This window comes from Sorex fumeus, unplaced genomic scaffold (assembly GCF_029834395.1).
Source record: "Sorex fumeus unplaced genomic scaffold, SorFum_2.1 ptg000032l, whole genome shotgun sequence".
Taxonomy (NCBI): Eukaryota; Metazoa; Chordata; class Mammalia; order Eulipotyphla; family Soricidae; genus Sorex; species Sorex fumeus.
The window spans coordinates 2,583,370-2,596,720 of NW_026606089.1; the positions used below are offsets into that span (position 1 = coordinate 2,583,370).

Below are 13,351 nucleotides of genomic sequence, written 5' to 3' on the forward strand. Positions count from 1 at the left end.
GATTCAGGTTGTTATTCATTCGAATGAATCAATGCTCTTGGTCAAGTTTGTGTTGACAAGGACACTGACGCCTCCAACACCTCTTTTATCGCAAGTTCCCAGGAACAATTCTTCTCCAGTGTCAAAAACGGCATAGTGAGATTCTTGCCTTCTTGTCTCGGTCAGACCAATGATGTCGTACTTGATCATTCATGCTTGTACCATCAGGTCCTCGATGGATGCATCTGATGCTAGCGTACATGCATTGAAAGTACAGACGATCATTTTTGTCTTCATTCGTTGTGACAGCCTAGGTCGGCCTTGAGATTTTGTCGGCCTCTCCTTTCTCATCCTTCTCAGTGCTGCCATGTCGGTGAAGCCTTCGGGATTACGTGAATGTACATGATACAGGGTTAGTGTACATGATAGTCATATGAATACACCTGTGTGAATATATCGCTGGTATCTAGAGAATAGATATATAGAAATTAGATCACATAGCTGAGTGTGATCTCATCTTTTCTACACACTCCCATGCCCCACACACCCAAAGACTTGTACTAATCCTTATAGATCCATGACTTTTCCTCCTCCCCTCTCCCAGAGTCTTTTAAAATTTCTTTTCAAGTACTAATGTAATGCGCTTTAGAAAATATTGAGTTAAACTTTATTGTTGTCATTTAGCTTTTAGATAGAGAACCAAGAAAATCTTATTAAAAGAGTATTTTTGTTTTCTTTGAAAATGGTAATAAGAACATTATCCTTGAGTCCCTCAATAGACATTATATAAAGAATTTTGTGAGGAATTCCCTGTACAAATCAATACTCGAAGAAATAAATGACTTCTCTGAATGAGGATGAACTGGGACATTTCAAAGTATCAATCAGTGAATCAAAGATGAATCATAGCATCCTATAGATAAAAATGATCTTGATGTAATCTAGTCAACACCACTACATTTTTTTCTTATACCAGCTGATAGCACTTTTAACTTTTTAGTTTTTATTTATTTATTTTTATTAATGAAACACCATGAGGTGCAGTTGTAGACTTACATACCTTTGTACTTGGTTTTCAGTTATACAAGAATCATGTACCCATCTCTCCACCAGTGAACATTCTCCACCACCAAGGAACCCAATGACCCTCCCACCCGCCATCTCCCCCACTTTGCCCCAACTCAGGGCATTCCCTTTTGATTTTTCTTTGTTTTAGGGTGTGTGGTTTGCAATGGATGTCAATACCATTACATTTTCAAAGAAGAACATAGGCCCCTATATGTTCAAGACACTACTACTGTCCTGCGGTTCTTTCCAGAATGTACCCTCCTCCAAGCCAGCCCTTTGGAAATATGCTGGGAAGGACAACTGGATGTTCCTTTCCTCACACTGACCTGGAAGACTCTTGCTGATTCTCAGCCATATCAAGTATTTCATTTGTTGCCTGATATCACCTCCTGTCCTTTATTTTTTTTAAAATAATATTTGATTTGTTTCGGGAATATAAAGAAAAAAATTAAATGGACTAATAAAACAAAAGCAAAATCAAACCTTTACACTCTGACATCAAAATCGTCCTAATAGGAGGGGAAGTAAATGACTGAAATGCGTAGGGGAGTGTTGTTAGTTGGTTGTGGACAGTAGCTAGATATTTGACAGTGCATGGAGTATGAATACACAGATCCAGAGATGAGGAACTCTGTACTTGAAGCGAATAGAGTTTGCAAACTAGTCATCACAATTATATGTCCATATGAAATTTATCTACATATGCTTTGTGCCTTCCTTGCATGTATGTGTTATGCATTCCTTTATCATGGCCTCAGAAATGCATCTGAGGGCACTCGGAAAATTAGTTGAGCCCCAAGAATGGGGAGAGAAGTAGTAAATAATTGGAGGAGAAAGAAATATGAGTTGGAGCTTAAGAACCATGTAAGAGGAATATATAGATATGTATGTGTGTGTAAATGCACATATATATGTATAAATATATATATGGGCTGGAGCCATAGCACAGTGGGTAAGACGTTTGCCTTGCACGCGACCAACCTGGGTTCGATTGCTCTCCTCCTCTCAGAGAGCCCGGCAAGCTACTGAGAGTAACCCTCCCTCATGGCAAAGCCTGGCAAGCTACCTGTGATGTATTCAACATGCCACGAACAGTAACAACAAGTCTCACCATAGGGACGTTTCTGGTGCCCGCTCGAGCAAATCAGTGAACAATGAGAGGACAGTGCTACAGTGCTATGGTTAATTCAAACGTTGTTTATGCAAAATATGAAAGAATCAAATAAATATTCTATAAAGCTGATTATACCTATTAAATTAATATAACTTTAAATAGTGTTTAGAAATGAAGTTGAAGAATTTTAAGGCTATAGAAAGATATTGACAATATATCAAGAAACACATGGATTTTTGAGGAGCAAGAACACGTACCTGTTGTCCTTTCTTAAGGTTATTTTTTTTGGCTTTTATAGAATATGTTTTCCCCGAGTTATTGTTAATCGCTTCCGTTTTTTAGAAAGCATCATAATAAATTATATTTTTTAAAAAAGTAAATAAAGTTGTGTTTGTGAGTGGATTATGTATGTTTGGAACCTGGGAAGTATTTTCCTATGTAAGTTACATTAAACATGATATTTATAACAGAAATACCATCTGCAGTACTATTCACAATAGCCAGAAGAAACAATGGTATACCTACACAATTGAATACTACGCAGTTGGCAGGAAACTGACATCATGAAATTTGCTTATAAATGGATGTACAGGGAAGAATATTATGCTCAATGAAATCAGTCAGAAGGAAAGGGGTATACTGATTGGACTACCCCATTTTTTGGATATAAAAAACCAGAATATGAGACTAATACCCAAGGATAGCAGAAACACAGGCCAGGAGAATTGGTCAATGGTTGGACGCTTGCCACAAGTGCTGAAGGCGAGCATTTGGAATAAAGAAGGGACCGCTATGACAATGATAGTTGGAAGTGATTACTCTGGGTGAGAACTGAGTCCTGAAAGTAGGTAAAGGAATAAACGTGAGAACCTCTCACTCTCTGTATTACAATCCATAATGCCCAAAGAATGAGAGAGAAAGAGAGAGAGAGAGGGGAGAGAGAGAGAGAGAGAGAGAGAGAGAGAGAGAGAGAGAGAGAGAGAGAAAGAGAGGTGCCTGCCATAGTGTAGAGACAGCAGGCTGTCAGGTGGGGTTTGGGGTTGGGAGAGGAAGTGGTGGGAGAGAAACTGGGGACATTAGCAATGGAACTGTATACTAGTGGAGGTTAGGTGTTAAAATATCCTATGATTGAAACTGAATCATGAAAAGGTTTGTAATATGTGTCTCCTGCAGATTCAATACAAAAATATGATATTTAGTTTCTACCACCATGACTAACCTATGAATTTGCTGAAATTTATTTTTATCACCTTGGCTGGGCTCATTACATGGATATCTGAGTGGTAAAACTTTTTCCATTTTATGCGGACTGAAGAGACAAAAATAATAGGGTTGGTACTTCTGGTGGAAGGAGAGAAGAGCACAAAACACCCTGTTGACCACACCTCAGCAGGGTGACCTAACTTGCGTAATGACAGACCTCCTTCACTGATTTCTTCTTTTGTAATGTAGAAAAATAAAAAGACTTTGTAGGCGGACAGGGGGTTGTCCCCTCCAGTAAACACTATTTTCTTTTCCATCAGAATTGTTTAAAGATTATTTGAAAAATTTGGAGCTTAGTGATTTGTTCTCATATATTTCCCCTACATAGTGTCAGTGGGCATTGATCCAGGAAGGCCAGCATGAAAAAGTTGAGGTGTATGTCTTAACCACCAATGCCAACACTACTGTAAGTATGGAACCCAAAGTACAATAGTAAAACTTCAAAATGTGTTTGTCAAGGAAATCGGTGGGAATGCAGGGAGAAAAGGGGTAATCTGTTGGTGGAAGGATGCAGACACTGGTGGTGTGATTAGAATTGGAATATTGTATGACAATCTCCATTATAAATGACTTTAAAAATCAAAATTGCCTAAATTTAAAAAAAAAGAGAAGTCAACTTATGTCTATATTTCAAGAAAGTTTGTCTTAGCAAATTTTGGCAGGGAGACCATAGTTGGTAGAGAGAGGGAGAAAGAAAGGGAGATTTGACAGTTGGGAAGAGAAGCCTGAATATCATGGAAGAGATGAAAGCTGATCTTAGAAGATTTGGAGCCATCAGAGTTTAGTTAGTTAAATGGTGAGAACATTGCAGTTTAGATACTTAAATAGTGAGATTGGTTTCAGTCATCAGCACTGTATATATAGAAAGAGTTCAAAGACCTCACAGATATTCAGGCTATAATAACTAACAAGGGAAGCGTTTTTTTTCCTGAAGCACTATGTAAGGATAATATATTGCCAGGAAAATGATAAAAAGTTGGTTCTCTTTTACACATATTAATACATTAGAGATGAAAACATTTATACAAAGGAATCTATCATCTTGTCCTGTTGCTCTGTTTTCTTGTCATCATTCCATTCTCCACCATGACCCTACCTAATCAGGGCTCGCCACATTTCTCAGCAGTATTACCACATAGCCTAAGAGCATGAGTTAACTGCCGGTAGCTCATAGCTCTCATGTTTGCCCCCCATCCAAGCCAGAGCCATCCTTCTGAAACCATGGATATTTGCTGAAGGCCCATTCTTCCTTGAAGTGGCAGTCATGGTTTACCTCTTCTTAATCATTGTGTTTACAAATTTAGATGAATGTCACTATACTAGTGACAGGGATTTTCCAAACTATGGTAAGCATAAACATTTCCCTTTCCCCCACGAATTTTGGGCTAGTTATTTTCTATCCACTGCTAATAATTTGTGATAATGAGGAAACAGAACTGAAGTAAAAACAGGGACATTTGTCATTTTGGTGCCATGACTAATCAGTCTTAGTGTAAGTATATATTTCTAGGAAAAAAAAAGCAAAGAAAAGGAGTTGGTTTCTAGCAAAGAATCCCAAACCTCTGCCAAGAAATCCTTTGAAAATAAAAATTCTGACTATGTACTGAACATGATTGACACTCAATGCCTCTTTTGCAGACCACAACACCCGAAAGGAGAGAGAGAACAAAAGCGAATGCCCTGCCACAGAGGCAGGGTGGGATGGGGGTTATTGGTGTGGGAGGGATACTGGAATCCATGGTGGTTTAAAATGGGCACTGGTGGAGGAATGGGCATTTGATCATTGTATAATCGAAACCCAAGAACAAAAATTTGTAAATGTACAACTGTACATCATGGTGTTTCACTAATAAAAATTTAAAAAAAAATAAAGTAAAATTTTTTTTTGTCTGCGAGAGATCAAGCAGATCGGAACCTGACAGAAGGCAAAAGATTAAATTGGTTGACTTTTATTTTTCCTTGAGTATATTAATTTGATTTTGGAGTCAATTTATATGAGAGTTCATCAAGATACAGAAATTTTTAGCGCTTCTCTTGTTTAAAAGTATAGTGATACACCATATCTCTATCTCACATCATTTTTATTTCTGATAGTTTGACACAAAAAATACGTCGAAGTTATAGATAAATGTAAATTATTTAAATACTTTTTTGATTATGTAAAATTACCTTATAGAATTACATTATAGAATTTCATAAAATTTAGGATTATGCAGAATCAACGTGCATGTATCATATTACACTCACTACTGAAAGGCCTACTCTGTCATTCACCGTTGTTCAGTTTTTCCACTCTGATTATACTTTTCGATCTGGTAACTAAATAGTCTCATAGTTCTAAAGTTTGTTTTTATTGCTTTGAAAAGATCAAAATTATGCAATTTTCAACATTGGATGAAACTAGAGGATATCATGCATGTAAAGTTAGCCTTAAATAAATGAATAGATACAGAGAGATTTTTCTCATATGTGGGATGTAAAGACACACAGCAAGGTAGAAACAAAGGTTCAAGAGCAATGTTAGGGGAGAAATGATCCACACAATTGAGTCAGGGGATTGAGAGTGAGGGATTCTGGGGGATTGGGGGAGAGGGAGGGTTTATTCTTTGAGAGAATGAGGAGTGTCATGTTGGAATTATGTGTATGAGAAACCATAGTTAATTGAATTATAAATCATAGAATATAAATAATGTTTTAGACGTTTGTCTGTCTCATTTTATTCTTTTAATTTGTTTTCTCCATATGCCACATATGCATGAACTTGTAGGATGCGTATCTTTCTCTGCCTGGTTTATGTCACTAAACATAATTTCCTCATGTTATCCATTTTATATACAAATAATAAGAAGATTTCACTTCATACAAATGAGTAGTATTTCATTGCTTTACCACCTTTCATTTTCAAAATTTGTGGTTTAAAAGATACAAATATTGGTTTTAACAATGCTCAGGTGTTTTAAAATTTTTAGTTTATTGAAGCTAAATAGATTTTACTGAAAAACACTCAGAAACTTGTGAAACAGGTGTAGGGTGGAATGGAATATTTGTTCAAGCGAGAACAGTCATTTAACAAAGCAAGCAAAGAGAGACATAGAGAAAGGAAGCACGGTATTTCTTCTTATAAGAACAAAAGCTTGAGGACCAAGCCCACTCTGGTAGTTTAGGAATAAGAACTTGGAGTGGTATGAACTTAACTTGTGCACTTTAGGAGAGAACCTGAGTGAAACTATTAGAAGTACTTTCAGGAGCATGATAAACTGCAGTCTGCACTTGGAGTGAGGTTGGTAGAGAGTTATTTGGGGAGATCCGAACTATGGAGAACAGTAATATTATAACATTAATGATCGTGTCTTACCGTGGGATTCCAAAAAAATCTGTAACAGTGGCGTCAGAAATGATAACATTCTTAGGTATTTGGATTTCCTGTGGAAACAACAGGAAAGCTGAGTTTATGCTCTGGATGCCTCCGCCTGAAACAAGGTCAACAAATCATGAATGAAAAATTACAAGTTAGATGGATCAAGGATTCTGATCCCAGTGGAAGGGTAGCTTTCGGGTGGACAATTTCTACTGATGGCCTGATGTAGATTCTGATCCTGGGATACTTAACAGAAAGGAGGTAGTGACAGGTATCCTCAGAAGTGAAGCCTCTGAGACAGAATTCATTCATGCCAACTTGTGGGTTATCAATGTTTTCTCATGGCTGCTACCATTATAACATGCCATTCAATGGTTCTGTGGTTTCAATTTACTGTGTCAATGTAAAGATGATGTTTCTAAATGGAAGGTAAAAATCTGAGGCCCTCAAGATGATGAATTATTGGGGGGGGGGGAGCTGGAGCGATAGTACAGCAGGTAGGGCATTTGCCTTGCACACGGCCTACCCAGGTTAGATTCCCAGCATCCTGTATGGTCCCCCCAAGCACCGTGAGGAGTAATTCTTGTGTGCAGAGACAGGAGTAACCACTGTGCATCGCCACGTGTGACCCAAACACGCAAGAAAATGATGATCTGGGATTGATCCTTAGCATTGCAAACAGCATTATTTTCTAATTTTCAATTTTTTTCTTTCTTTCTTGCTTGCTTGCTTGCTTTTTTGTTTCCTTTAGCTTTAATGTCATGAAGGGATCTTCCCACATTTTTCTCCATATATCTTAAGAATTCAGGTATGATAGTGAGGTCTTTAATACATTTGATCTGACTTTGTGCCTGGCACTATAAAGAGGTCTGAGTTCATTTTTTTTTTTTGCATGTTGCTGTCCAGTTTTCCCAGCACCAGTTGCTGAAGAGACTTCCTAGCTCAACTTCATATTTCTTGAGCCTTTATGAAAGATTAGGTAATAATAATCTGAGGGCCAGCGTCAGGATATTTGACTATATTCCATTGATCTGAGGCCTGTCTTTATCTGATTATCATGGTATTTGGATGACTACAACTTTGTAGTAGGGATTTAAGTTGGGGAAGGTGTTCCCTTCTTATTTTTACCAAAGATTGCGTTAGCTCTTCATGGGAGTCTACGGTTGTGTATGAGTTTCAAGAGTGTTTAATCTATTTCTTTGAAAAATTTTATGGGTATCCTTATAGAAAGTGCATTAAATCTTTATAGAGCTTTGGGTGTATTGCCATTTTGACAGTGTTAAACCTCTCAATCCATGAGCATGGGATGTGATTCCATTTCCTCATATACTCTCTTATTTCGTGAAGTAGTGTTTTGTAGGGTTTTTTTTTTTTGATATAGTTCCTTAACCTTTTAGTTGATTCCAATATACTCGATTTTCTGAGGTATTATTGTGAATGGGATTGTTTATCTCTATCTCTTTTTTCTCTTTCATTATTAATATATGGGAAAGCCATTGCATACCCGATATTGATTTTGTAATATGCTACTTTACTAAACATATCTATTGTTCCCAGGAGCTTTTTTGGAGATTCTTTGGGATTTTCTAAGTATAGTATCATGTTATCTCCAAATAGTAAAAGCTTGAGTTCTTCCTTTTTTATATGGATGCCCTTGATATCTTTTTCTTTTTACCAAAATCATATGGCAAGTACTTCAAGTACTATGAAGAATAGGAGTGTTGAGAGTGGGTAACTTGTTTTGTGCCTGATTGTATTCTAGAATTCTATTTCATTGATTTCTGCTCCAAGCCTTTGGTTTTTCCCCGTTGAGAATAATACTTGCTGTGGGTTTGTGGTAATTTGCTTTGACTATATTGAGGAAAGTACTTTCAACTCCCATTTTGTTGAGAGTTTTTCATCATGAATGGGTGCTGGATCTCATCAAATGCTTTATCTACATCTATTGATATGAACATATGACTTTTATCTTTATTTTATTGAGATGGTGTATTCTGTTGATTGACTAGAGAATGTTAAGCCATCCTTGCTTCCCCAAGCTAAACCTACTTGGTCATAGTGTGTGATCTTTTGTTGAGTTTCTAGATTCTCTTTGCTGGTATTTTCTTGAAAATTTTTGTATCTGTATTCACAAAGGAAAAAGGTCTGCAATTTTCTTTTTTTGTGGTGTCTCTGTCGATTTGAGTATTAGGGTGATCTTTGCCTCATAGAAACTATTTGGGAGTATTTCTGTTTCTTCAATTTCCTGGAAAATCTTAAAAATGTTGGAAGCAGTTCCTCTTTAAAGGTTTGAAATAGTTCACTATTGAATCCATCTGGGCCCTGGATTCTGTTTGGGGGTATAATTTTGACCATCATTTCAATTTCCTTGGTAGTGATAGGTTCAAGTATTCCAAATCTTCTTGGTTCAGTCTTGGGAGGTAATTGGAATCCAATAATTTTTCAATTTTTTCAAGATTCTCTCATTTCCTGCTGCAAAGATTCTCAAAATAGTCTCTGATGATCCTATGGATTTCTGTACTTTCTATTAGGATAACCCCCTTTGAATTTCTGATTCGATTTATTAGAATTCTTTCTCTTTGTTTCTTTGAGAGGCTTCTCATGGTTTAATGATCTTATTTATTTTCTCAAAGAACCAGTTTTTGTTCTTATTGGTCTTCTGGATTGTATTTTGGGATTCTAGCTCATTGATGTCTGGTACAAGTTTTATTATTTCCTTCCTCCAGCCTAGTTTGGACTACTTTTGTTGGTTATTTTCCAAAATCTTGAGCTCTAATTTATTCATGTAGGCCCTTTCTTTCTTCCTGATGAATTCTGGCAGAGCTATAATCTTTCCTCTTAACACTGCTTTTGCTGTGTCCCACAAGTTCTGGTAGCTAGTTTCCTCATTCTCATATGTTTCTGGAACCTTTTTATTTCCTCTTTGATTTCTTCTCTAAGCCAACAGTTGTTCATTACTTCCCTTAATTAAAAGATTTCCTTGCTGAGCTTCAGTCTGTTTGATCTATCGAGAAGTGACAAAGAAGTGTTTAAATCTCCTACTAGTATTGTGTTGCTATCAATGTTTTTCTATAAGTCTATTAGAAGTTGTTTTAAAGTATTTTGCTGGTCTGTCATTAGGATCATATATATTTTGGAGAGTGAGTTCTTTCTGATGTACATATCCCATGGTCATTAAAAAATGACCTTCAGTGTCTCTGATAACCTTTAGCCTGAAGTCCATGTGTTCTGATACTAGTAGGGCCATTCCAGCTTTGCGGAGGTGATATTTTCTTGAAAACTTGTTTCCCAGCCTTTTACTTTTAGCCCATGGGTGCATTGATTGTTCAGACATGTTTCTTGCAGGCATCAGAATGTTGGGTTCAGTTTTCTAATTCATCTTCCTATTCTGTGCCTCTGAATTGGCACATTTAGTCCATTGACATTGAGAGAGATTGTTGTTTTGGGGATTTGTGCTCTTTATGTATAATTTTGTACTTGTGGGTATTGTCTTAGCTTAAAGTATACCTGTTAATTCTTCTTGCAACAAAAATATGGAATGCTTTACAAGTTTGCATTTCATCTCTGTGAAAGGACCATGCTCATCATTGTATCATTTCAATTTTAGTATATGTGTTATCAAACCTAGTAGGAGTTAATTTTTCCATATTTTTCTCTTCTTATTACTTTGAGTGTTGTCCTTCCTCACTCCTATGGCGGACAATGATTCCTAATCAAGGAATGTATTTCAAAGCAGCATGAATAAATAGATTAAGAACTTTAATGTCCCAGAAATAAAAATATGGTTTTTACTATATTATCGTTTACCATACCCTACGCATCAGTTTTACAAAATAATTTTTTGGAAGATGGTATATGAGTTTGTTTAATGTTGTTCCCTGAATCCTTCATTAAGAACATTAAAATAGAGCCTTTTGCTGTTCTCACCTCAGTCCTGTGTACATCTCCAGGAAAAGGTGGATGGTGTTGTCTGCACTTTGACCACCTTGAATGTATGTAGGATTTTTCTCCTGAAGGATGAGCTGAGGATCATATTGATGGTTTCATTCCACCTTATTACAAGTTCAACTTGAACGGAAGGTGAGACTCATGAGCCTCCTATAAAGGACAGAACAAAGGGTCTCAGTGAAGTTTAATGGCCAACTCACATTAACAACATAGATGACTCAAAGTAACCTGTGTGCATCTTTGTGTGTAGTGAGTTTCATATCTACTGATAGTGATTCTCAGTCATGACACATGGGCAAAAGAGACCTGTAATTAAAAATCTAGTTCTCTGAGCAGAGTGGGGTCTCTGAGGTGATTGAACAAGTGTGTAGTAATTTATTACTAAGCACATAAGTATTTTGAATGATGTGTACTTTTCGATCTAAAATTAATTCCAAATATGTCTAAAACGACAGTCTCCTGACCTCGCACCTGGCTTTCCTCACCGAGGCCCCTTGGAGGTGCCGGGGTGAGTTTCCCTCACTGCCCTGATTAGAGCCCCCACAGCTGAAGACCTCTTCAACCAGCCATAGGTACGCTTAAGACCACCCTTCCCAAACTTGAAGGAGCCTCATGCATGAAGGAACTGGAAGAGGAACCCAGATGTGCGGGACCGGGGGATGAGATCTCCATGGCTGCTCAGATCAAGACTGTGCCCCCTCCTTCCATATCCCCCATCTTCTAATAATTAAGTGCTACAACCACGAACTGCCCCTGGATCCATGTAATGCCATCAATGACCAACATCCAGGGACTGGATCTTATTTAGAAGACAGCAACTCTGATTGTCCAGTTCTCACTCTCAGAAAACCTGGTAGGCTTCTGCGAGTATCTTGCCCGCATGGCCAAGACTTTGTTTCTGGTCACTGTTTCTTTTGAGGTACATAAGCTGCTTAATTTAAGATAGTCCCCTTTGTTTATCTCTGTTTCCAGTTGCTTGGCAAGTGGCGTGTTATATTTGAAGATACCTTTAGCTTCAATGTCGTGGAGGGATTTGCCGACCTTGTCATCAATGAACCTGAGGGATTCTGGTCTGATGTTGAGGCCTTTGACCCATTTTTATCTGACTTTTGTGCATGGTGTTACGTAGAGGTCTGAGCCATTTTTTTTTTTTTTGCATGTAGCTGTCCAGTTTTTTCTGCACCGTTTGTTTAGGAGCACTCTCTTGAACCACTTCACATTTCTTGCTCCCTTATTAAAGATTAGATGATTATATATTTGAGGGTGTGTGTCAGTATATTCAATCCTTTTCCATTGGTCTGCAGCTCTGCCTTTGTTCCAGTACCATGCTGTTCTCATTATTATCGTTTGTAGTAGGGTTTGAGGTTGGGGAAGGTGATGCTTCCATTGTCTTTTCCCCAAGAATTGCTTTAGCTATTCGTGTGCGTTTGTTGTTCCATGTGAATTTCAGGAGTGCTTGATCAATTTCTTTGAAGAATGTCATGGGTATCTTTATAGGGATCAAGTTGAATTTTTACAATGCTTCGTGAGAATTGCCATTTTGACAATGTTAAATCTCCCATTCCATATGCAGTATATATGTTTCCATTTCCTCGTGTCCTTTTTAATTTCCTGATGTATAGGTCCTTTACCTATTTATTTAAGCTGATTCCAAGGTTCTTGATTTTCTGAGGAACGACTGTGAATGGGATTGCTTTTTCATGTCACTTTCTTCTCTCTCATTGCTTGCATATAAAAAAGCCATAGACTTTTGGGTATTGAGTTTATAGCCTGCAATTTTACTATACATGTCTATTGTCTCTGGGAGTTTTTCATAGAGATTTTAGTATTCTCTGAATATAGTATGATATCTTCTGTGAATAGTGAGAGATTATTTCTAACTTTCATACATGAAAAACCCTTAATATCTTTTTCTTATCTATTTTCTCTTCCAAGTACTTCCATTACTACATTGAACAGAAGTGCCAAAATGAATGTTTACTTAGCACATTCTGTCTGTAAATTTCTATGCTAAGAACGGTGGAAGAAACAGTGATATCTTAGTAATTTACAAGTAAATTATGAAGACAGATAATTTAAAAGAATTTCTTTGTATAAATTTCCAAAATGTGTAGCTTTTATTAAATATATTAAGAATAAATCATAGGTCTTGATTATACCATGAAGATTATTTTCCTGTTAGAAGTTACCCTTCTAAAATGCAAGAAAGAGACACATTTTGAAAATGTTGATTATTCATTCATTAATTCAATGAATATTTGTTAGTCTGGTGGTGCAGTGCCTGCAGGAAGTCAACCTGTACCCTCAGGTGAGTACATCAACAGTCTGATGGTGTCTTCATGCTTCCTGGTAACCTCAAATCGCCACTGTGACTCTGGCTGGCTCCCAACAACTCAGGACTACGTTTTCCGAGAAATTAAACTACCGAAAGATATGTGGGAGCCATGTTAACAAAACACCCCTGGCTCAGCTATACAAGCTAATGCATTGGTCTTGTTTCAGAGACCCATAGACAAATCTGGAACATATCAACAGCCACAGTTAACCTTGGACCTGCAAAAGGCTGAACACACTAGGGTAAATTGGAGGGAGGCAGGTTAGTTTGGTGCCCACCCAACCAG

The 13,351-nt window shown here is 37.3% G+C and overlaps 1 pseudogene; it reads right to left on the reverse strand.

Moving 5' to 3' along the window:
* Positions 1-10,309: 10,309 nt before the first annotated feature.
* LOC130025875 (uncharacterized) lies at positions 10,310-10,406 on the reverse strand (annotated as a pseudogene).
* Between the last annotated feature and the right edge of the window lie 2,945 nt (positions 10,407-13,351).